This window comes from Camelus bactrianus, chromosome 3, assembly GCF_048773025.1.
Source record: "Camelus bactrianus isolate YW-2024 breed Bactrian camel chromosome 3, ASM4877302v1, whole genome shotgun sequence".
Taxonomy (NCBI): domain Eukaryota; kingdom Metazoa; phylum Chordata; class Mammalia; order Artiodactyla; family Camelidae; genus Camelus; species Camelus bactrianus.
In genome coordinates this window covers 90202302-90226235 of record NC_133541.1, presented here as the reverse complement: position 1 = coordinate 90226235, position 23934 = coordinate 90202302, and the positions used below count along the sequence as shown (strand labels likewise).

At 36.9% G+C, this 23934-nt stretch overlaps 1 long non-coding RNA gene across 1 annotated transcript; it reads right to left on the bottom strand.

The window, feature by feature from the left end:
• Positions 1-11223: 11223 nt before the first annotated feature.
• Positions 11224-15177, bottom strand: LOC123613227 (uncharacterized). The gene is made up of 3 exons (XR_006720575.2): positions 14986-15177; positions 14776-14865; positions 11224-12023 (listed from the first exon to the last, which is right to left on the bottom strand). It is a non-coding gene; the product is annotated as an uncharacterized LOC123613227 (long non-coding RNA).
• Positions 15178-23934: the final 8757 nt, after the last annotated feature.

The window sequence follows — 23934 nt, the reverse complement described above, 5'->3', positions numbered from 1 at the left end:
GCTCTTCCCTGGACTGTTGCGTTAACCTCCTAAATAGCTCTTTCTGGTTCTGCCTTGCCCCCTACCTTCTATTTTCGATACACATCAACCATAGGAAAAATTATTTCACTCCTCTGCTAAAAACCCTCCAATTTACTCATTCAGAATAAAAGCTAAAGTCCATATAATGATGGACAAGGTCCTACAGATGTCTCTGCCATTCAGCCTTCCCACCCACCATAGGACTCCACTCCATTCCCTCCCTCTACTTCCAAACACAACCCCACCTTCACCTGCCTGAATTCATCTCATATTCTCCTTCTGCATCTCTCCTCCCCAGGTCACACTAGCCTCCTCATTGTTCGTCAGTCACCTCCGCCAGGAACACTTCATCCATACTTGTCCACCAGGCACTTTCCCATTTCCTTCTTGTCTTTACTCAGATATCCCTTTCTCAGGGAAACCTACCACATGTCCCTCACTTAAAATTGAATTCCTCACCTCTATGCCCCTCCTCATCACCTTGTTTGATTTTTCTCTGCAGTACTTGCCACTTTCTAACATATTATATAATTTGCTTATTTATTATATGTATTGTTTCCCCCCAACTGAAAATATAAATTCCTCGAAGATGGGGAATTTTTCTGCTATTATTTTGTTACTCCATCCTTAGCATCTTGAAGAGGGTTAGGATAGTCAATAAATATTTGTTGAATAAATAAATAAATGGATGATTTAATAAACCTCAATCTTAATAAGTCTCATTCTCCTGTTACAACCAGTAAGTCTTATTTAAAATACCGAGGTACGATTATTTTCTATTTTACCATCTCTCTAATGAATGTATTATTTTATATCCATATTTCTGTACATGTCTTTCACTTTTCAAAAAATTTAAAACCATTTAAAAGGTTCACAAAGTAATCAGGGAGTACTGAACAAAATTAATTAAATTCCCACTTAGTGGAAGGACACACTGGGGTTCTGAGAGATGTAATTGCTTTTCTTGCATCATATCTAAATCAGCAAGGTGCAGTATTTTGGTGCTTTCTACTTGAGAGTACCTCTTTATCATGAAATGGAAAACAAACTTTTGATCATCGCAGTTACTGAGCAAAACAACAAATGGTTTTGAAGGATCTTGATAAGCCGGCCCCTCTAACCTTCTAACTGATTGATCTTCTATCAGTGCATCTCACAAAATTGGCATGGTCACCAAACTCCACTACCCTATAGTGTCAGGGTACTTGTTTATCTTTTTCTTCATTTGTTTCCTTTGACTAGAGTGCTCTTGCTCTCTTGTCTGTTTGTTAAACTCCTACCTATTTACACCGTGACTCAAAGGCTGCCTTTCTCTGGAGTCTCTTTGGTCCAGTGGGTCGCAGCTAGTTTTTGCCTCTGTGTCCACAAGCAGTTTTTGGATGTCTGTCTTGTATAGCCCTTACTAGCTCTCATGATGTATACGATTATTTGTCTACCTATGTTTTAGCCTTTCTCAGTGACATCTCCTAGAAGACAAGGAGTATGTATACCTTGTCCAGAAATTAATACTTGGTCATTGAATGAAACCAAACAAACAAAACCATTCTGAGTATAATACATTTGCACGTTCAGATGTGCCACAAATACGTAAGAGAAAGTACTTTTTGAAGCTGAACCTTTTTTTTTTTTTTTAAATAATGCCTGAAACAAACCTACTAGTTTAAAACCGAAGGAGCTTTGGCTGCCTGACAATAATATTTAAAGGTCATGAGTCATGGCCTCAGAGTAACCATAGTAACTCAGCATACACAGTACAAGTCGTGTTGTACCGTAATTGAGGGAACAAAAGCTTTAGAAAGCCTATTAGCCTTGAGAGAAAACAAATTAGAATTAACAAATGTATTTATGAAGCTTGTTTTTATTGCAGTGTTTTCTTACTTCAGCGCCCATGGAAAAGCTGAAAAAAATCTTTAAATTTCTATTGGCAGGGAGTAACACTGTGACGTCTAAGCCTTACAGTTGCTGTTTTCAGTATTTAACGATAACATAAATATTTCCTTCCTTTCAGTGGAACATCTGTGTATCTGTTCTCACAACTTTCTACTCTGTGCTGTTTATGGGGGAGTAGTAATTAGTCACCAGTCAGTCCATGTGAATAAGTGATTTTAATAAAATTGGTGTGAAAATACAGCTATTGAGCACTGGATTCTTCTAGGAGAGGATTTCCTGGGAAAGTGCTTTTTTATTCCCCTAGATTAATTGCATCCAAGGTCTAACCCTCCCCGGCTTAGACAGCATAGGCCCAAGTTCCCATTTGGTTTATATAACTAAGGCGAAGGTCTGTCTCAAGGGCAAGAGGAGAGAGAGGAGGAGAGAAAAGTAGGGCAGGCAGGCAGGCACATAGCACAGGTTTGTTCCTGCTTAGAAGTGAAGGAGCTGAGTTGAACCCATCTAAAGGTGAAGCGAGGCAGCACGGTCCTCCACTCTCTCCTGCATCAGAGCCCTGCTCTGTGTTTGCACAAAGCACCAGCTCCATGCGCCAGGAGAAGAAACACCAGTGATGTACAGGGAGAGCAAGTCCTGCTTTCCACTTGGCTTCCCTGCTGGTGGTGCCCTGGGCTACTCATTTAAAAGTTGTTAATCACAGGCCGTTTTTCCTCCCTTTGGTAACATTACGTTCACCTCTCCAGTTGTCAGCACATTGACCTATTGTCTTTTTAGGTGCTGTGTTCAGAGAAATGAAAAGAAAGAGACCGTTTACTAAATTTTTATTTTCTTTAACAGACAAAAAACTTCCTTCCTCCCAAAGACTGTTAATATTTGAGGGTGCCGGACTCCTTTGCAGATCGAAACATTTCTCATAAAAATTGAGGGGATTTGTGAATTTCCCACATCATCTGTGGATCATAGACCCAAGCTTACCAGCCAGTAAAAACAAGGCCCACACATTTCATGTAATGAAAATACATTTTCAACTTTAACAAAGCAGAACAACAGTTACATGTGTACGTATCCCAAGGACACCACCTTCCAGGATCCAGCTCTTTCTACAAAGGAGTTATGGGCATCTCTCATTCAAGGTTTAAAAGAAAATTCTCAAGGGAAGTTATTTCCCCATTTTTAAGGGGAAATGAGTATTGTGTCAACATGTAAAGTTTCCAGTAATTAAATATAGATCAGTTCTAAAGGTGAACTATACTTCCGTATTTGTAGCCAGAGTTGGTTTCTGTTCTTATTTAAGGAGAGCTGGAGGGACCTGGCTTCTTTTGTGTATATCTCCTGACAAGGGGGCTGTGAAGGTGACATTTTATTACAGCAGTCCTGAAAAAGGGCTAACTCAGCCCCCTTTACCACACAAGTAAAAAAAAAAAAAAAATGTTGGGTTAAGTATGTGATTTTGAGAAGAGCAAGTGAGGGACATTTATTCATTCAACAAATATTTAATTGAACACATACAGCATGTTAGACCCTGCCCTACGATCTGGGAAGACAACGGTACTCAGAGAAAGGGGTTATTCTCCAGGAAGGGAGAAAAAGCCTGTCTGATGTTTTCTCCAGACATGAAGGAAAGGTTATCTTTGAAGCACTAAGTGAAGGCTACTTTCCCTAGAAATTCCCATGAATTCTTTTGGAACAGAAGGAGCTAGGAACTCACCTGCTTCTCTCTGGGGTTTCAGACCCTGGGGCCGCAGATGTCCTGCTATAACATTCTCCCATCTCAACTCAGGCCCACTGAGGTACCCTGTCCATGGGACAGACATCGACTATCCCCATTCCTTGGAAGTTTAGAATCCCTGTTACTGCTCTGCTGTTCCCTGTTGCTAGGCAACAGTAATGGCTGTGGAAAGGACCGTTAACTTCCCAGAGGAAAAAAATCTCAATTACAAAGCCACAGTAACCTCTTAAAACATCTCACAAATCAGATCCAGGCATGAGTATAGGTGAAGAATCACTGCATATTCATCATTTCTGGAAAATGCGTTCAGAGTGGGCCAGAAGCAGTGGTTTTGTGTTCAGGGCTCAAACCACGGCATGTTTACATCCAGAACCAGTGCTAAGGAAACAATCATACTGCTTGTCTGAGATGGGTGCACACATTGAAATGGTTTGGTTTACAGGTTAGCAAAGATTTTTGCCACAAAACCACCTCCCCTTATGATAATCTTCGTTTTGTGGGACCCACAGACCCCAAGCAAAAGACCCCACGTGGCTACATCCTAATTAAGGCTCCTTTCCTGTCCCAGGATTTCAGAAGTGATAAATTGTGTATGTTAGCTGGCTTTTTGCTCATTGTCCCAAAGCATCTGCAGCCTCTGCTCCTTCTTCCTTGTTTGTCCAAAAAATACCAGCCACTGTCTCCCAGCCAGTTGGTACATCTCTCCCTGGATGCATTTGTGGACCCAGGTCAGCTTGCCCCTCTGGCAGGAAGTTAATGTAGGACCTTTGCAGTCTACAGATCAGACTTACTCCTGGGTTTTAATCTCTTATGTCCTGGGCTCACCCAAACCTAATCACACAGCCTATCCCCAAATGAATTAGTTTGGTAGGACAGAAATGTTTCTTATCACAGCATTTGTTTCTAAGGATGGAGCATATAGACCAAATAACTACAGTAGTAGTAGGAAGAGTCGAAACTTATCAATTAGAGAGTGTCATTAGCAGTTACTTCTCCATTAGAACCAAGATCCTTGGTAAAACAGCCCAGCGAGTAAAGTTACGAACTGTTGAGCAGTTGGTGTTCTGGGCGGAAAGATCAGCATGAGCTAGGTAGGTGTGGAGTGACAAAGATTGCAGTATTGACCTTGCATCTAGTTGGCAGCCTGTGTGGAATTCAGAAAATCATCTTACTTTTCTATGACTTAGTTTTTTTTTTTAGTGTATAAAATTATCACTTGAATTGTTTCTGTCATCCCTTCCAGCTTTAACATTCTCTTCTGTTTCCTTAGCCCATCTTATTAAAACCACACAGAGTGGATTATACTTCAGTGCCTTTTAGAGGAATGTGCAGATGTAGTTGGTTCATAACAATTTATGAAAAGAAGGTCATCTCAATAATGACTGATGAAAGGCAGTGTAAGCACTAATTATTTATAATGCTTATTAATCTTATCTTACATCTCACTGATCAAAAAGAGGCGGAAAGATACATCTGGTACCAAAACCAGACTTTCAGAAAGTCCTTGAAAAACAAAGTGACTTTTCCACTGTTACTCCTTCTTAAATGAATGCTATAGAGAAGGATTTCAGAAGGAGGTGGTGAAGAAATTAATAGGTTTATTAAAGCCACATTGTTCTACAGAATTTTTGACTGAACAGTCTAAGTAATGAAATAAGTGGCAGTATTCTTTTATGATTAAGTTAAAGGAAAGTACTTATTAATGAAAGTCATTGAAATGATCCTGTTTTTTAAAAGTTGGACTGAATTTTGAGAAAAACTACAAATTTTCCCTCTAGTCTAGAGGGAAGAGGGGCTGTTATAACAAAATTTCTAGAAATGTATATAAATTATTGGCACTTTCACCATTACCCTGTGAGCTCATCAGGGATACTATGCACAGTTTGAAAACCTGTGGTCTGTCAGAAATGCATCTTTTCTTAGAGTCAGACATCATATATCTGCTTATAGCAAGGAGGAATCTTAAGGGGTAGACATACTTTATGTGATCTCAGGCTAATGCTTATCAGTATGTCTCATTATACTTTGGTGAGATCAGATACAAGGTAAGAAATAAGACCAAAAAGGAAGGGAGAAGATGAAATATACAATGAGGATAGGGCAAGACAGAACTGATAGTAGATTTACAATGAAGCAGAACAGCTGAGGAAAGAAGAAAATGCTACTGTGGAGGTTTTTAGAGTCTCTGCTTGGGAAGAGCTCTTTGGTTTTTACCTGTCCACTCACTTTCAATTGTACCTACGCTCATTCCCCAAATATTGAAAACCCACTGTGCACTAGGCATGGTGCTAGGTGTGAATCAAATTGATACTGTCTCTGTTCTTTTGGAGCTGATCCTCCTATCAAGGTTATCATTCTAGTAGCCGTGAATGTTCTATTGAAAAAAGAGTAAATGAAGCAGGTCTTGGATTTCTGAAGGGCTCTTCTAACTTAAAAGATCCCAAACATCGAAAAAAATAAATGACTGAAAGCAAAGAGAAGTAATTCATAGGTATTCCTCCTGTGGAGGTACAATCCTGTGGAGACCACAGACTGCTTTGCACAGAGTTGACCTAGGGACATTCACTGTGCCCTCATTGTAATGGATACAAGGTGATCGCGCCCCGTGACTGGGAGTCAGGGTGTGTCTGAGCTAGGGGAGGATAAGGGGAGTGGGTGGAGGTGAGAGAGAAACCACGATAACATCACGCAAACAAGTACATGGACTGCTCAGTCCGTGAACCATAACAACCCAGACATCTTTCAACTGATTGCAACAGCTTTCCTTCTGTTTCTCTCAAGAATTAGCCAGCTCTCTTGTCATTGTTTTTTGTGACCTCTTCCCTGGGTTGCTGATTGCTTGACACAGTGGGTCTAATTATCTCCAGACTTCCAGCTTGTTTTAATGGAGAAGAATGTTTATCTTTGTGAGCAGAGAGACTTGCCTACCCTTTGGTCCTAAAGTCTTTCATCAGGAAACAGGAGAGAAATTGAGAACTGTTAACTGATGACCAGGAATGTAAACTTTTCATTTATGGCTTTTCTGTTTTTATTGTTATTTTTTTTAGGGGGATAGGTAATTAGGTTTATTTATTTATTAAAGGAGGTACTGGGGATTGAACCAAGGACCTTGTACATGCTAAGCATGCACTCTACCACTGAGCTATAAGTCCCCCCAACACGTACCACTTACGGCTTTTTTAAAGGACAGGAAGTAAATATTCCTTTTCTCACCTTACGGTTGAGTGGTACATGAGCATTTGTCATTTGGGGATCCCAAATAGTCCTTTATTTCCCTGCAGGAATTGTCTCCTCCCCCTTATAGTCAGTTTGAAGAGAAAATAAATTCACATTCTCAGCCCCATCATATAACCCAGGGTGGGACAAACACTGTCTAGACACAGGACTGCATAGCATCTGAACTTGGCTCTTCAGCATCTGGATCCTGGGACTTTGAATCTCAAACACTTGATAGAATAAAATAAACAGTTGAAGTCCCACCTACCCATTTGCCCATTTATTTTTCTCACAAATATTTATTGAAGCTCTGCTACATGAAAGGTATTTTTCTGAATGCTGGTGATACAGGGGTAAGCAGGACAAAGCTGCTGCTCTTAGGAATTTCATGCTTTAGTTAGTGGAGGTGATCAAAGGAATGAAGAAGATCATTTCAGACAGGGACAAGTGCTACAGAGAGAATGAAACAAGGATATACAACCAGGAGCAGGAGGCAGCAGACAACCAAGACATGAAGGATGAGAGGGAGCCAGCCGAGGGGCCTTGCAGGGAAGAGCATTCTAGCCGGTGGTTCAGTGGTCATAGGGCTACATGCTAAGTAGTAGGTTTTTTTTTATTGTCATATACTTGATTTAACATATTATGTTAGTTTCTGGTGTACAACAGTAATTCAATATTTTATAGATTATACTCCATTTAAAGTTACTACAAAATAATGGCTATATTTCCCTGTGCTATACAATGTACCCTTGTTGCTTATTTATTTTATACATAGTAGCTTGTATCTCTTAATCCCATATCCCTATCTTGCCTCTCCTACCTTCCCTCTTCCCACTGGTAATCACTAGTTTGATCTCTATATCTGTGAGTCTTTTTCTGTTTTGTTACATACATTTGTTTGTTTTATTTTTTAGATTCCACGTATAAGTGATAAACAGAGTATTTGTTTTTCTCTGTCTGACTTATTTCACTAAGCATAATATCCTCTAGGTCCATCCACATTATTGCAGTTAGCAGAGTTTCATTCTTTTTTATGGCTTTTTTTAACATACATATCACATCTTCTTTATCCATTCATCTGTTGATGGACACTTAGGTTGCTTCCCTATCTTGGCTATTGTAAATAATGCTGCTGTGAACATTCAGTACATACATCTTTTCTTGTATATACATTTTTTTTTATTGAAGTATAGTCATTTTACAGTGTGTCAATTTCTGGTGTACAGCACAATGCTTCATTCATACATGGACGTACATGTATTTGTTTTCATATTCTTTTTCACCATAAGTTACTATAAGATATCTAATATAGCTCCCTGTGCTATCCAGTAGGAACTTGTTGTTTATACTAACTGATATATATAGAATAGATAAATAGCAGTTTTAAGACCTCTCTGACCTCATGCCTTTCTGTGCTCCCCTTCACAGGAAAATTCATCCCAAAAAGTTGCTTATTTTTCCATTTCTCTTCAGTCTTCTCCAACCATTCATAGTCTCCACTGAAATGGCTTTCCTTTAGGTCACTACCCACCTCCATCATGTCACCTTCCTTAAATAGCTGCATCCTGACCTGAATTGTCCCTTTTATGAGTCTTACCTCTTAAGTCTCTGGAATGGCCTTGATTTCTGCCCATTCCTGACCAACCCTAACTGCAACCTGCTAATTTCCTGAGCTCTAATATACCGCAAGTTAAATCCCATTTTCTTTTCTGAGCCAGAGTTGGTTTCTGTTGCTTTGAATCAATAAAAGCCTAATTCATGCACTTGTATTTTTCATATTATTGTTGGTTTTTATCCAAGAAACCTAATTGTTCAGCCTACAGCACAATCCCATCCACCTTTTGCTTACATCCACTGTTTTCCTTAAAATGTTATACTGTACTATTGAGGACATACTTGTGTTTCTTCTGTGATTGACTTATTGTTCCTTTATGGTTATTCACCTCTTGAAAATAAGTCATTCATTCACTTAAAAATATTTATTATTATGTATGTTTTTATCACAATGCAATATATTGGAACAGACATAGTTCAAAATAGTAATGGTTCCAAGACATATTTGTTAGACTGGTATATTCACTGAGAAGTTTCTCTTTTCGGTTAATGCATTTTAAAAGCGTCTTCATGTTTTTCCCAGAGTTTTGTGGCAGTGGGCTCTGTAGAGTCCATGCCCTTTGTGTCTGTAATTGTGTCTTTATTAAAGTTTCTTAGAGATTTGTTAGCTGTAAAATTAAATATAAGTTATCCAAATGTTATGTTTTTACTTCTTTAATAATTTTCTTACACTTCCGATAAAGAATCTAATCTCAAATAAGTAAAACCAAACAAGGTGACAGTAGAGAATTCTAAGAAGCCATTTCTCAGAAAAGTCATCTTTCCCTCTGGAAGTTTTTCGTGGCTCATGGCCAAATGAGTGAACACGTTTTGGTGGATATTGTATTGTGAAGACTTTTCAGTTACAAGTAACAGAAAAGGCAACTCACAGTTAATTCATAAGGGAATTTGCTGTCTCGTGAGTAGAAGGTCTAGAGATTAGAGGTTCTTCAAGGTTAATCAGTGATGTTATCAGTGCATAGTGTCTTTCCTTCTTGCCAGTCTTCTGCCAACAGTGTTGGCTTCTTCTGAAGGCTTGCTTTCCTTGTGGGCATAGAAAGGCTGCCAGTAGTAAATGTGACTGCGGGTGACTTTGTTCATGGCTAGAGGTAGAGGGTTGCCTTCCATGGCCTTAGGAAAAAAGTCCTATGTTTTGTTCTAATTGGGTGATCCTAAATAGCTGAATCACTTCATCTGGGGGAATGCTGGTTGACTTAACTCTGAAATATATGCCCACCCCTAAACTACTGTGGCAGTGGGAAAGGATCCATGAGAACCCTTCCCCCTCAGGACTGGGAGTGGGATCAAAGCCATTTAAATCCCATGGCTACTACATAGTAGGGAAGGATGAAATACACTTGAGAGTCTAACACTATCCAGTGCATGCCTACATTTGCATATAATCTGTATATAATTCACCTATGCATTATTTAATTACTTTATGATAGAAATAGTAATAATCATATTTTACTAACATAAGGTGTTGCCATGTAAGTGCTAGTAGTTTATATATAATTTATCTTCAAAATGTAATATTTCTATTTAAAATACATTATACTCACTAATCTTACTGCATTCATGAAATTACCAATCACCTTGTAGCTATAGCTTAGAAGTTATTTTGAAATTTTTATGTCTAATGATGTATTTATTTAACTTAGAAAAGATATCCATTTTAATATCTCTATTCTTTCTTTCCCCTTTTTGAGTTTTATTATATAGAATTATTACAGTTCGACTGCACATACACATTATATTGCATGTAAATACATATATACAGTATACTACTTTTTTTTAGTTTTCATATATGTGCTAATTATTGTTTCTAAGAACAGATTAGATCTTTAGCTTTTTAAAGTTACATAGTTATCAAAGGAATAAAGCCAACTACAAAATAAGAATCAACAGAATACAGTAATTCATCATTAATCTCTCTATTCTGAGGGTGAGGGAACTTCATCTTTACCTTCACAGAACCAGCAACAGAACATCCTGATCAGTTCAAAAATGCACTGAAAAATCTTCCTTCATATTTCAGTGTAGTTTGTTTCATGAGTTATTCCTTTTTTTCTATTCATTGAATTCATTCACTTGACTGAATACTGTACTCTCTGCCAAGCACTCTCCTGAGCACTGAAAGTGTGTGTGTGTGTGTGTGTGTGTCTGTGTGTGTTGTTTGCAAAATGGACAATGGTTTTCAGAGGGTTTTATACCCTTCCTGAAGTACACAGACGTTGGGGGAAAGCTCAGTAGACTCAGAATTGGGATAAAGACAGGCAAGAACAGAGTTAGGAGAGAAATACACACATTTTCCTTACAAAAGGCTAAGACTGAGCCACTGAGTGACAGGAGAGAGTTCTCACCTCCATTTCCCAGAGCCTGAACATGACTGACAAGTCGTATCATTAACCTGTAAACCACATCTTTATCGTTATCCTTCACCAAGAAGACACCACCTTGGAACTTGATGTGAATGTGAGTTGAAAGTAAACAACAAGTAGAAAAGACATTCAGCACCATCTGTACTTATTCAATGCAGGGGACGTTTCGCTGTCCTAGAAGTATTAATCATCGTGAGCTGTCAGCCTGGTGGGGAAATGATTCCTCTTAGAATCTACTTCAGCACAGGACTGCATTTGTTTCATAGACAACATATGGAAATTATTTAAAAGATGAGTTAATCTTAAACAACTAAAAAGTATTAAGAAATGTATTTATTGTTTTAGGGAAGAAAAGAATTATTAACTGCAATCTAAACAAAAGAGAAGAAATGTGATCTTGGAGAGGTTTAACATGTGACAGATCAAAAATAAGGAAAAAATTTAAATAGAGCAATTCAAAAAGGTGAACAGTTTTGTCAGTGTTGTTAGTGTTGATTAGGAACACCCAACCTGTACCACACGGGCAAAGCTCACCATCTACCAGGCACACCTCAACCAGCGAGTTGTTGCTTGTCCTTGTAAGACATTGATTATTATTTTATTATTCTGTGAGAAGGTGTGTGAGATGCTTCCTGAATCTAATTACATTCAGCAAGACTGTTAAGTCCCAGAAACTGGTAAGATGGAGCCAGCTCGCCACTTTCAATAAATCATACTTGTTACTTATTCACAGAGGATTATTTTGGCCATTCTGACTTGCATTAGTGAAGGAAGTTACATGAACAGTAAATCCCAAGATTGAGTAGAAATTATAGGTAAAAGAAAGAAAATTCAAGAGAATGGAAGATAAAAAGCATGACTAAGTGCCTTAACAAGTGTCATTCTTAATTTTTAGCTACAATGAATAAATATACCATAATTTGCTATCATTTAAAGGCTCTGGTAAAAATGCAATGGTTTCTAAGTTGATTTGTAAATTTTAGTTACTAAATAAATTTTGGCGAACTGTATCACAAATGTAAAACTTACAAATGAAAAAAGTAAAGAAATAGTTGTTATAGTCCCATCCCTCCATCTTCAGAAGTATGTTGTTCACAAGATAAAAATGCCATATACATAATTATGAGGATCAACTGTTTGTAATTTATGAGATGACTGTGCCCAGCCTTCCAGGAGTCGTCTTTCAATCTGTGTTGCTGGAAACAGACAATAAGCAAATATTTAACAGTAAGATATTTTTCTTGCGATAGGAAAAACATTGACAAGAATAAGACAACCTTGTCAAGAGAAATCCATTCTCTATGCAGTAGACATCAGTTGTCCCTTTAATCGAGACACAGCGTGATGAAAGAGAGGCTTTATGAGACTGCTCCAAGAACCAGTGTATCCTCCTGATAGAACAGTTCCCAAAATAAGCTGTCATGTTTGGCTTCTCTCTGTAGGTGTATTGAATTTCCTGAATGATCTGCCTGTCATTTCACACATGGCAGATGCAGCAGATCAGCAACCAAACAAAACCCCTGCCAGCGGTGGTGGTTGCTCACTTAACCCACGAAAACTACTTTCATTTGCCTCTTGAGTTACCTAATGACATTTTTAAAAAATCATAAATCTCACATTAAGATTTCATGAATTTTGCTTATGGAAAAAAATGAAGCAAATAGTCAGTCTTCACTCATTGAAGATGCAAATGTAAACGAGATTAGAACCACAAATTGAGATGGTGCTGTAGCTTATCCTAGGTTGACAACCTCTCCTTAAAGTAAGATATTTCCCTAGTTAATTTACAACTTCAAAAATCACAGTTTAAAGATTAACTGATAGCTAAACTATATGTCCTCAAGATTTTTTTTGTATCTCTCAAAACTTGTCTTTAAACATATATTCAGAAGGTGTTGTGATCTATTTTCATTAGTAGAAATACCAATTTTTGCTGGCAAGGAAGTCTCTAAAGTCTATTAACCATCTGTTATTTTCAAATATTGAAACACTGCATTACATTAGCTTTAATATAGTATTGAGTGCAGGAGCGAAGCCAAGTATTCCATGGTAAACTTGTCACCTTACTGATTGATTTTAAGATTCAAGTGTTCAATTACTCCCATTAGATATAATATGCTAGGAAAATAATTACTTTATAGAAGTTTCTAAAAGATACTTATTGAAAATACAAAGTTTAAAAAACTGTTCTGGAAAAAAAATACTGTTTGCTAGCTCTGTGGTACTGAAACAGCATAAAAGAAAAGTATTAATCAGATTGTATGATTCAGTATTACCCCCTGACACTAGTATTAATGGTACACCAGTGACTGTTCACTGGATACAGAACTGCTAGATACAGCATTGTTAATAAGCCTGGGGTAAAAATGATTTTTTCTGGCAAACATCATGCCATATGACTATGTTTCAGACCACATTAAAAAAAACACAGTAGTCTATAGAGGGTACTTTATTAAATGTCACTATATGAACATTTAAGCTTCTACAGCAGATAAATTAAGGATTGGTTTATTTGCAGTATTGAATGTTTATTCACTTCATTAAAAACCTCAGCTTATTTTTTAGAGGAGATCTATGTGCCTTTTTAATTGTACATGGAGATTGTGCATTTGGACTAGAAAAGAGGATGTATAGTGGTTCTCAGATTTTCAAAAGACTCTGTTTCAGCACAGTTTAAAAATTGTTTCTTTAGTGTAATGCCCATCTCTCATTATCACACATAATTTGATTTACAAAATATTGATTTATTTTGTTTTGCAAAAGAAAATAAACCCACATAAGAGAAAAAAATGCTGCTATAATGTATATGTCTGTTGATTATGAGGACGAATGCACTCAGAACCTTAGGAATATCATTAAAATGTATTACATCTCCACTTTTATGCATAATTTAAGAGTGCATAAACAATAACATTGTAAGCAGAGCTATCATTTATTGAGATCTTATAATGTGCCAGACTGAGTTCTGTTTACATTATTTCATTTTAACTCTGGTGACAATTGTTAAGATTATTGCCATTTCCCATATAAAGAAACCAGGACTTGCAGAACTTAAATAACTTACCCAAGATTTCACAGCTAGTAACAAGAGGGCCTGAAATTCGAATATATGTCTTTTTGTTACTGAAATCCATACTCTTCACTGCTGTGTTAGCATGCATTTCCTTCAGCCTACCACCACTCAGAATATTATCATGGATATTTTTAGGTCAGATTCATCCACTGAATATTAATCAGAGGCCTAGCAATCACGGTATTTACTTCTGGAAACTGGAGAGGTCAGTATGATTCCCCTTCCTTCCCATCTTGGTGCCTCGCATCTTTCAAGAACGAGTATTAGTTAGCATAACCTCAGACTCCCCTTTCTTTTTGCATCCACTTTATGTTGAATGCAAAAGGCATTGGCAACTTAATTCAAGGGCTGGTTTCTCTTGAAACTCATGTCATCAAAACGGGTTCTTATTTATATAAACAACTGTTCAGACTTACTTTGTTTGGGGGGTAGAGTTTAAAAATACATAGTTTTAGAAAAAATAATTTTAGTTGAATTCTTTTCATTTTTAAAATTTACATAATGAAACTCAGTGATCTTTTCTCATGTCAACTGAAAAAAACAAAAAAACCTTCCAGGGATCCTCTGTGCCAGACATATCTTTGGATGTATCCTTAACGAATAGAATGAAGATATGAATCCTTCATGCAGCTTATGAGTGGCAGTTAGGTTTCTGTCACAGCATCTGTGTTTGAATAGCTGAGTCATGTTGCTTCTTTTGGAATGGTCTGAAATTTATACACTCCTGTAGCAATAAAAATCAGGAGCATGATGTGTAGAACAATATATTTCACCCTTTTTTTTTTTTTTTAAATCTCAGTGGATTTCTAAACAACATGGTGACACTGTTGCTAATAAGGAAACTGAGGCTTGGAGAGATGTCGTGAATTACTCACATAGGTAGAAGTGCTGGGTGGTATCCAAATGTCCTGATTCCAAATCATGTCCTCTCTCTCCATCATAAGTGTATGGCATAGCTGGTCGTTCTGAAAGTCACCAAATGGAGAAGGTCGAGGTGAAACCCAGAGATGTCCCTTCTGAGATATTAATCACTCCTTGAGGAAAACACTATAAGGCATTTCTCTTATGTTGAATTATTGCCTTACTAGTTAAGTGCTCTGTGAGTGAGGGCTGAGGCTACTCCTAGTGGATCAATCTCCATCTTCCTATGAGATGTTTATTCTGTTGAACTTTCCATTGACAGCTGTCTTTCCCCTTGTGCTTGTGGCTCATATCTAAAAGTAGAACAATCTCTCAACTCCTTTAAGGGAGGCATCAGACGTTTTATTTCCTTTGAATTGCCGAGGCTAGGAACTCTCTTAACCTTTAACACAGATTACTGGACTTCTCTTAACTAATCAAAATAAGATGACATAATATGGTAATAAGAAGAAGGAATCTGTCTTCGGGCAGAAAGGAAGCAACTACTCTGTTTTATTTAAAACAGAAGGTGTAGTGGTCCCTCAAACATGGCTTGATCAGGGTCAGTTGTGAATGAGGTGATGTGTTTCCACTTCTCCATCCCTCTCTCTATTCTGGGCTCTCCCTCAGCCTGCTTCAGTCTACCACTAACTCTTCAAACTCTTAGGTTGTCACCTCCTTTTGTGTGAGAAAAAAAAAGACTTGATGGATAAAAACATAAACTTACTTTGTTGACTACTGAATTCATCATTCTGTGAAAACCTTTCACTTTGTGAATGTGTGAATAAAATCTGTTATTAAATTTCTCCTCTAGTTTTCATAATAATAAACATTTAAATAAGTCGAAGAAAATAATGTTACCCTCATCCCTACCAAAGGAATCTCCTGAGGTGGCATTTAAAGTGATGAAGGCAAAAGTCAAGGAGTCAAGGAGGCGGAGGCAGTGTGGAAAGGGAAGAATGGCCTTCTCTAGTCCCCTAAATTATAATTTCTTCCTCATAAGCAGGGGGCCATATGAGACATTCTTAGGCAAATTACTTACATTAGCAAAATGCTCATAAGTTTTTAAACATTTTCACTCACATTAACACAGAAATGCTAAGGGACCAATATTTTTCTAGAGGAGGCAACAGAGGTGTCCTCAAATGGAGTCAGAATGAATGTGCCTTTGTACAATATTCAGCCCTCCACAATAAACATTTTCTGGAGAAATTATACATCCCACTATCAAAAAGTAAGCTCTTCATTTTTTTTAATCTTTCACAGAATCTAGCCAAGTTTGGGCATATATATATAAGTAGATACTCAAATCTATATAAATACAAGTACCTATAAATACATTGCTATAGAATTTCCAATCTTTATTGTGAAATCGAAGTAGTGTCCTTAAGAATCCCAATGCTAGTTGAAAAGTAAAATGTTGAGTGGATATCCAATCAGTTCTTTAACAAAAATAACAAGCACAGACACGGGAGCTGTCATTAACTTTCTTTGTCAAAAGTAAACACGCCTGAGACCAAATTTCTTCAGGCCATTCTAAAATCCACACATTGCCCTATAGGATATGATAACTCATTTGTATGAGAATTTCAAAATAAATATTTGCTCTGTATTCGAAGATATGATATGTTAACATCACAGTTTTGTACCTTGAAAAGTCTTCATTGGAAACTCTGGAGACAGAATATGCCACAGAGGGAGTCTCACTGGGAGACAGTACAGTAGTGGAATGGGTCCAGTTATGGCTGTAATCAAGGTGTCAGCCAGGCCCGGGGTCTCATCTGAAGATGCAGCTGGGAAAAGATCTACTCCGAAGTCCGCATGGTTGTTGGTAGATTCCACCTCCTCATGGGCTGTTGGACTGAGAGCATCAGTTCCTTGCTGGCTCTTGGCCAGAGCCTACCCCAGGCTCCTTGGCAGGTGGGCTTTCCCACGTGGCAGTTAGTTTCATCAGAGCACGCCTCCAAGATGGCAACAAGGAGAATCTGCTCGCAAGATGAAAGTCACGGTGTTTTACTGCCTGATCATGGAAGTGACTTTCCATTCCTGTTGCCGTATTCTACTGGCAGTACAAAAAGGGGAGTCACAGGACAGCTCACATGTAAGGGGGAGGGGATTTCAAAGGGTTGTAAATACCAGGTGTCTGGGGTCCTTGGGAGCCATCCTGCAGCTGCCTACCATACTAATGCATTTTGAAAATTATTTAAATAAGGGCTTAAATATTTATAAGAAGTAAAAATATACTTTTTGACAAAAGAGGAAAATAAGAGCCATTTAAACAACCTCATTTTAAAATATTTTTTAAAACCTGAAAGAAAAATTAAAATGTAAAATAGCTATACAAAAATACAAATTAAAATAATTATTTTTGTGTGTAAAATTGGAAAAGATTAAATATTTAATAGTACCCATTTTTGGTAAGGATAAATAGGTACTTTATAACCTGCTTGTGGGGTTAAACATTTCTGAAGGCATTCTGGTAATATCAAGATTTGCATACCTTTTAGCTTATCAGTAGTAGTTCTAGGTACTTATTTTCCAGAAATAATTAAGCCAAAGCACAAAGATTTATGTACCAGGATGTCATTGCAGTGATACGTATCTGTGTAGAATTATCCAGGTAGAATTATATGTGTATGTGCTGGCGTGTTTTTTTTCCCATGGTTTCAGAAGAGAAAATCTGAAAGGATATTTATCAAAATATTAAGAGTGATTACCTTTGAGTTGTGGGATTATAGATTATCTTTATTTTATTTTTTATGGTCTTCTGTATTTTTCAGTTTTTTTTTTTTGCTTTGAGCATAGTTATATTTTATAATGACAAAACATAATGAAACTATTTCCAAATAATCCTTAATATAATTTCTTCCTATATCCCTATATGATAATGTTCTCAGCTTTTATCATAATATATGTTAATTTTAAAAGTATAGCATCATAAGATCCTTTCATTCTGAATGTATTAGCTGCTTCTATTGATAAATGAATATGTTCCAAGTCTTCCTGGCAAATTATACTTAAAAAAGAAAAATTCTCCAAATTCTGTGTACACACAAGTATCATCAATCAAAGGGGAACTGTAAATTAACTATCAGGTTTCTCCTTAACCTGGCTATTCTGGAGGAATAACTCACTGGGAGACTAGCCCTGAAGATTTTGATTAGCTAAATAAGGAAATAAATCTTTGGTTGCCATAGCTAATCCTTCACTCATCATTTATCCTTCATACCCTCAACATTTTTTAGCATCTACTATGTGCTAGGCCTTAAGCTAAGTGCTGGGAATGCAGTAATAAATCAGAAACACACTGTTCCTGCTCTTACAGCCTAATAAAGACAAATCTAAGAATTGCACTGCAGAAGATGTCTCAAAGGTTGTAGTCCAGAATTTCCCAACCCCCAGTTTATGAATCTGAGAAACAGATTTTCATCTTCTCTTTTTTACATATATTGTTTGACAGAAGACTATCATACACTTCTCTCTTCTATCCTGTGACAGGCAAAATTCTAAAATGATCCCCACAATCTCTGCTCCCTGGTGTTACTTTCATAATTGTGCTATGTTTTATAGCAAAAGGGATTTTGCAGATATAGTTAATGTTACTAATCAATTGACCTTAAGACAGAGATTATCTGTGTAGCCTAACCTAATCACATGAACTCTTTAAAAGCAGAGCATTTTCCCCATATGGTAGCAGATGAAAAAGTCAGAGAGATTCAAAATGTGATAAGCATCCCATGTGAGGAAGGTGCTCCATTGCTAACATAGAGAGAGTCACTGTTCAAAGACCTGAGAGCATTCTGTAAGGGCTGAGAGCTGTCCCAACAAGAAATGGGGACTTCAGTGCTACAACCTTAAGGAGCTGAATTCTGCCAATAACAGGAATGAGCTTGGAAAGGACACCCTGGGCACCAGATGAGACCACAGTAAGCTGCCACCCAGATTTCAGCCTTCAGCAGGGCACCCAGTCATGTCATCCCAGACTTCTGTACTACAGAACTGAGATAATAATTGAGTATTACATGAAGCACTAAATTTGTGGTAATTTGTTACACAGCAATAGAAAACTAATACATACCCTTTTTCATTAGTATGTCATTCGTGGGGACTAGTTAGCACACTACAGTATGGTTGGAGCTCAGATCCGTGAATTCCTACTATCCTCCTTATTGTCCAGATGATTAAGTTGAGGGCAAATGTTTCTAGCCATATTGGCCTTTTTTCTCCTTTTAAATTAATTGATTTGTCTTTTTGCTTTGAAATAATCTGAAATGTATAGAAAAGTTGGAAGTATAGTACATAAAACTTTTTTTCCTTAAGTATTTGGGTGCATATATTGCTGACATGGTGACCCGTCACCCACAGATACTTCAGTGCATTTTTTGTAATCGAGGGCATTCACCTACATACTTAAAATATGACCATCAAAATCTTCATAGCAAATTCATCTCTCAGATCTCAGTCGAATTTCACAAAGTATCCCAATAACATCCATTATAGTCAAAGATCCAATTTGGAATTATATACTGTGTTTAGTTGTCACCTCTCTTTAGTCTCTTTCAACGTGCAACAGTTTCTCATTCTTTCCTTGGCTTTTATCATCTTGAAACTTAAATATCACAGGCCATTTATTTTGGAGAGTGTCCCTCAGTTTGGATTGGTCTGGGGTTTTTCTTCATAATGGTTGTGCATGTTGGGGAAATGATAGTTTTCTTTTCACTGATTACTATAGAATAGTATACAATTTCCATTTTTATAATTCCTAACGATGTTAATTTTAATAAAGGTGGTGTCTGCCAAGATCCTCCATCATGAAGTTTCCCTTTGTAATTAAGAGATATTTTGTAGAAAGGGAATTTGAGAGTATATAAATACTTCATTTCTTATCAAACTTTAAATTTATTCATGTCTAACGCTTATATCAGTATGGGCTCATGGTTTTCTATTTTATTCAGTGGTTCACAATATGCTACCATGATTATTTATTTTAATACTCAAATTGCCAGAAATTGGTCAAAGGGAACTTCTTAAAGCTGGCTTGCTTCAGTGATGTTTTGACAAGTCCCCTCCATCCTTTGAGCATCTCCTTACTTACTGACATAGCAAGATATCTTTGGCTCATCTTGTTCTTTCCCTTTCCTAGCCCTGGAATTGGCCATTTTTCCAGGGAGTCCTGGTTTTTGTTAGTGAAAAATACTGTTTAGAAACCAAGATTCAGACTCTGTTAGAGTTGTTACTGTTTCCAGTATCACATTGAACTTTCTTTAACTTTTCATGCTCTCTCCTGCCCAAGGCTTTTGTATATGATGTTCCCTCTACCTGGAATGCTTTTCCCTTCTCTTGGCATAGTGAACTCTTACTTATCCTTCAGATTGCAATTTAAGCCTTGCTTCTTCAAGCAGACCTTCCATTAGTACCCAGACTAATTGAGGTCTCTGTCATAGCATCATGCTCTTTTAAGGAGTTTATAGTGTAGTTACCATTTGGTAGCATGTTTTCTCCTCCCTAAACTTTGAAGGACAAAGGCTGGATTTGATCAATATGGTGTCACTAGTGCCTAGAACAGTGCCTAGCACATAGTCATTCTCAACAGATACTCACAGAAAGAATGAGTGATGTGAGTGAGTAAATGAATGAATGAATAAACAAATTAATGAATGAAGCCAGAACCAGATCCCTGGACTTTCCCAGTTATTCCACAATGGACACTTAAAACTTTTATACATAAAGAACTCACTGAAACAGTACTCACTAAATGCTCAGACATAAAGGCATAATTTGATTCTTTCTAACAAAACCATGGATTTGTCACACTGGATCAAATAACTTTCCACATTATTTCTGGTTAGTTCTTCTTGGAATGGATTCAGACAGAAACGGAAAACCAAGTACCCTCTGAAAAGGTCATAGAGTTTGCCACTATTGATTAATCACTTGGTTTTATTCTCCATTGGACTTATTACATTCTGAGTAACTTTGCTAAGTTGTTAAGAAAACAAAAAGCTGCAGAAGAATATTTAATTTGATTGCATAATGCTAAATCTTTGCCACCTCCTGGGTCCCTAATTAAATCTTGCTTTTACACAGCACCTTGTCCTTGAATGTGGGCTGCTCTAAGAGTCTCAGGAAGGGAATTTATGACAGAGAGAATCCAGAAACTTGCTTTTAGACATTGTGGAAATCTAATAGTCCTACCATTGTCTCCACAGGAAGAGCAAACATAAGTTGTCTTCTTGGCCTGACGCTTTATGGTTTTCTCCTCTAGTTTTGAATCAGACCTAGACTCAGCAAAGACTCACCTAACTTTAGACTCAACCTAAACTCACCTATAGTTTCTGCCTTTCCCCAGCAGTAACTCCAATAACTGTCCCTGGGAATTATGTCAGACCTTTTGGCATCCTCTGAAGCATTTGATTATTGAATTCTGTTGACTTGCTAGAAGGAAAGTGGGATCAGAAGGGCAGAACTAAAATAGTTCTAGTTCTTTCAATCCTGAAAGATACATTAGAGTTCTTAAAGGCTTTTTCTCATTTTACATTTTCTGAGATGGGCTTCTGAGACCCTTGGTAATTCCTCTTCCATTTATTTTATATTATGTGAGGTTTATTATAAAAACAGAGACTCTAATAGCAACTTATGCAATGGAAAATGATTATTCAACTATTTTTCCTTTTCCCCGACTTGTACAATGGTTTTCTTCCAGTCTAAGATATCTGGCAAAAGTGAAGACCTGGTTGAAAAAAACTACGTATATTTCCATTCAAATCAGATGAGAAATGCAGAACACCCCCTACCCCATGTGAATGAGGAATCTCTCCTTTATTCTTCTGGGGCTGCGGTGGAGGAAAGATTCTTGGCCATATTGAGGCTCCTATAAATTGATATTTTAATACTTCCCACCAGAGAACCTAACCAATATTTAAAATTCAAGAAAAATCCCTCTATGCTTTAGCCGCCTTCCAGGGGTAAATTTTCCCTACTCACTTAGTCATGTTTCAAGTGGTTAAGCATTCACTCATGACCCATTTAATCTAGTTTTTAAAAGGAACAGTTATTAGTATATCCCATCTCAAAAGTAATTGAGATGGATGCAGTTGATTGATGTAATTTAATTAACCAGAACTTTACCTACACTGAGGAAATCATAATGTGAGCTTTACTAAATAAACTAAAATTACCTGACCAGGAACCAGGAGAGTATTCAAAGAATCAAAGGCAAGAAATCAAAGCAAGCTTACAAAAATCTCCTCTAATGAGCACAGTGTTTGAAAATACATTGTTCAGCTTTGAAGTAAAAAAAAAGCTGAGCAACTAGGCTCTAATATTTTCTCAACAGAGACAGATTTTAATTGTTGTATTACTTTTGAACTTTAGAAGGGAGATTGGCAATTTATGTGCCATTTCTAGCAAAGGGAAAAAGAGAGGTAATTGGAATTCTGTGCACCATACCTTCAGTAATGGCCGCAGAAGATGGAACCGCAAAAGACCCATTCTTCCCTGTATGACTGTATTTCATTTGTCAGGATGAATATGGGGTATGAAGTCACTCCCAATATTTAGTAATGTTCTCCCAGGTCAGCAGAGCACCATAGTTGTATGCAGGGTAGAACATACTGACAAGAACAGAGATGCTGGTAATATTCTAGCCTTGTCAAATGGCAGTGTCTGGCCATGATGAATGTTGGAGAGGGCTCTGTAAAGTTATCTGAAGAATTATTAGATATCTGGTTTATTTGTCTGAATAGAGAGCCTCTTTCACATCCTCCTGTAAGCTACTTAAAGTAGAATAACATCCTACAAATGCCATATTCCAGGGAGACATTCCATCTAGGATGTCTGTTTACCTACCAAAGTAGATGAGTGGGAGTGATGTTATGTGATAAGTGTGTATGTTTTTGGCATAAATGTTTACTTGCCTCTGCTTCTCAACAGCTGAGTAGTTTCTCTGTCCTCCCATGTGGAGTCAAGTGATATCCAGTGAATTTCACCCTCTTTGGAGGCTGCTCGTGTTTAACTTCCAAATAATCTTAAACAGAGCTCTTGATTCAGGCAACAAGTGAACCTGAATTTGTGAGCATTATTTCTTCTCTATTCTAGAGTTTTCCGTAAGGGCAATTACCTTTGTAAAGTGCTACTTCTTTCAACACAAATCACAAGTGTCTTCTTGTTTAGAAGTTAAAAAGCAAATACATATTTAAAATCAAAATAAAAAATATCCATAAATTTAGAAAATTCTATTGCTCTTTTAACTTTAAAGCATATTCATGAGAGATTTTAACAAAAGTTTTAACGTTTACAAAAACAGAACTATTTAGGGAGTTTACAAGATACCTGAAAAAAAATTCTTAGTTTGACTATAATCCTTTCTTACATAGAAAATTAAGTTGGCTTGTAGAATTAGAAACTAAAATTTGTAAGTTCTGTGGTGGCAGAGACCATAGTAACCTCAATCCCTAGCAAGTAGTAAGTGTTCAATCTCATTTGTTGAATGAATGAATAGATGGATGGAATACTGACAAAATCAAGTCTTGTTAGTAAGACAAAAATAACAGTAGAATAATGATACAATTATTAGTTCTTTTTAAAATTGAACATAATTTTGACCTATTCATTGGAATTGTTAGTGACTTTTATATTTATCTACAAGAAGGACATTCTGAGAAAGTATTACTGTAGTATAATCTCTGTATTCATTCTGTACTGGTCTTTCTTTGCTTTACTAAACATACTTTCATACTCATGCCTAAAGTAAAGAGAACTTTAAAATGGCAAAGACAACTGACTCTAAAAACAGCATAACACAATGAAAAATGGTCATGGCAAATACACAGAAGTAAACCAGACTGTTTACGTGGCAATTTTAAAAGCTTATCACATCTTATGATCATTATTTCATTATAAATCATTTGGTAAAAATTTTAAAAATTAGGTTTATTCAATTTTGTTTTTTCAGAAGCCTTTTAAGTCTCTGGGAAACAGAAATCAAACTTGTTGAAACTTAGGAAATAATTTACAACATTGCTTAGACGTTCATATTTCTTTTTAAACTATTATAGAATGATGAGTCAATATTTAGCATCTACTATGTACCAATACCATGCTGAACAATTCTTAGGATGTAAATTGAGTGTGTG